This window comes from Corylus avellana, chromosome ca7, assembly GCF_901000735.1.
Source record: "Corylus avellana chromosome ca7, CavTom2PMs-1.0".
Taxonomy (NCBI): Eukaryota; Viridiplantae; Streptophyta; class Magnoliopsida; order Fagales; family Betulaceae; genus Corylus; species Corylus avellana.
Window position 1 is genome coordinate 24,074,838 of NC_081547.1, and position 2,734 is coordinate 24,077,571.

The 2,734-nt window shown below is 32.3% G+C and overlaps 1 protein-coding gene across 1 annotated transcript in view; it reads left to right on the top strand.

The window, feature by feature from the left end:
- Positions 1–2,734, top strand: part of LOC132188032 (SHUGOSHIN 1) — an 11,668-nt gene that overhangs the window by 4,014 nt on the left and 4,920 nt on the right. The window lies entirely within an intron of this gene.

A 2,734-nucleotide genomic window follows, 5' to 3' on the forward strand; every position in this document is an offset into this window, starting at 1 on the left:
GAAACGAGTGGGTGAAATAGAAACATCTTGGGGGGGGGTTGACAGCTGTCATATTCCTTAATGGGAATTATTTCAATATGAAATTAGTGCTGAGGGTGCAAGGTGGAAGTAGCTAGCTACTGAGGAGTGAGTGGTGTTGATACGTATGAGTTGTTATTACTAATTAAAATGATATGTCTTCTTTTTTTTTTTTATATATTCTTTAATTAACTCTATTTATTTATTTTTATTATTATTTTGCTTTCAATGGATAAGGACATGATGCCACCTAAGATTGCTTCTCAACACTCTTTTTAATACATCTTCTAATCACCAACAATAAAAATTATAGTTATTTATAAGAGATAACTTCAGTTTAGACTCTTGAATTACCACGCGACTTGAGAAGTTCTCCAAACTTTAAAACCTTTCAATTTAGACCCATAAACTTTTAATTGCAGTTAATTTGAACAATTTAGTTAGATTTAACCGTTAACTTCCCTGATTTACCTCTAAAAATATCAAAATATTCATGATTTTTTTAAAAAAACTTTTTTTAATTTAGAATTAAGGGTAAATTTAGAATTTTATAAAAAAGTCAGGGATATAAACGTCATTATCTCACTTTTAACGTTTAAAATCTGACAGACGAGTTCAAACTGATTGCAATTGAAAGTTCAGGGTCTAAATTGAGAGGTTTTGAAGTTTGGAGAGAGGGAGGGGGCTTTTCAAATCGCTTGGTAATTCAGAAGTATAAAGTGAAGTTACCCCTATTTATAATTAAGTTTTATATGGAAAAATATATACTTTACCCCGTTACCACCACTTTTGCACTTAGAGTACCACTAAATTTTAAAAAGTGACATTTGGCTCCATTCCAATTAAGCCGTTCTACCCCTTATTTTTTTCAATTGTTTTGTTTTTGTTTCGCTTATTTTCTAATAATCTTAAGGGCATTGAACATTCTCAGCAGACTCCCTATAAGGAAGTCTATTCACTATGTGTAGGGAATATGTCCAAAAAAATCGCAAAAAAGTCTCCATAAATGAGCCTCAACTATGAGGATCGTTACAGTGGAACCCAAAGTATAAAGTTTCACTATTGCAATCATTATGATTATTAAAATAATAATAAATAAAAAAACGTTTCTCTCTCTTCTCTACTCTCTCCTCTCTCCTCTCATGATTCTCTCTCCTCTCATATGTATAATATAATTAAAATAAATAAATATTTTAATGATATAGAGAATGATTAAGAGAAGTTATTTGGGTGTATTTTGACATAAAAAAAATAGAAAGTAGTTTAGATCTTTAAATGTAAGGAAAATAAAGAAATAGCTGCTGGAAATGCGCTAAAAAAGATTCAAAAATAGTCATGTGTGGAAGTTGGAGGGGGTAGAGTGACTAGTTTTTCCATCCATTTTAACCTCAATTGCTAAATGAAAGGTTTATTTGTAATGGGTAGTAGTCAAAGTGGTCAAGTGTCACATAAATATATATAGAGTAGAGATTGGATCAGTGGTGTCATGTAAGAAGCCGAGAAGAGTCAGATCTGGGTGAACAATTAATTTCTTTGGTTTAACGCCTATTACACTGCAATTAACCACTTCATTAATGCCTGCTAATTTGCTATCGTGTGGTAACGACATTAACTCAGACACAGAGAGAGAGAGAGAGAGAGAGAGGGGCTGTTTATACTTTACACCTTGCAAACGACATGACGTTGATCTACAACAGAGACATTGTAAACTGACAAACATGTTTCACATAATTAAAATCACCAAAAAGAAAATCAAAACTTAGAACATGATAATCAAAATTGCGTCCCCGTGTTCTTCTATTTTTTTTTTTTTTTTGACATGTTCATACAAGGGAAGGAAAAAGGGAGATTCGAACTAGTGACCTCCGTACTATTAGGCGTGGTCCACAGCTGATTGAGCTACCTCTTAGAGACTGTGTTCTTCTAATTTAGAACAGACGAATAATCAAAACTTAAACTTTTACCCTACGCACTTAAAAAATATCTTAAATTTAAATTCGGAAAATTACCCTAAAAGTCCCTAAAATTTTGTACCCATAACAAACAAGGGGCTTGAGTTTCTAATTTTGACAATTAAAGGTCCGAATTTTGGCATTATGACAAATAAGTCTATACAGCTTTTAAAGGACTTGCCAACTATCATATTTTCTATGTTATTATGCCACGTATGTAATTATACCAAAAAAATATATTAAAAAGAAAAGAAAAGAAAAAGAGAAGGTAGAGATCCTAAAGAGCGTGCTTGGTACAACTTCCACCACTCCATGATGCTCTTTGCTGAACCCAACCCCTTCTGCCAACTCCACCGTCTCCAACCTCTTCTTCTTTTCCAACTAGAGCTTACATGCGGATATTTATTAACCGCAACTAACCGCTATCCATATATATATATATATATATATATATGCGGATGCATATATGGATAACTATTTTAAGGTATATGAATGTAGGATCATACCCTTTATATATGAAAAATAGAATCTCGTGAGATCTATTATTTTGAGAAAAAGAAATGTTAAAGCATCTACTTTCATCATTCTCCCTTTTAAAAGTAAAAAATAAAATCAACCATTAGATTTGTAAAACCCACTTAAGCGAAGGTGGATTCAATGGTTGATTTAAGGAAAAAAAAAAAAAAAGTACGGAGAAGGATGATAATAGATGCTCGAACATTTCTTTGTGTCATCATCTCATGAGATGGTGACACATCACTAGG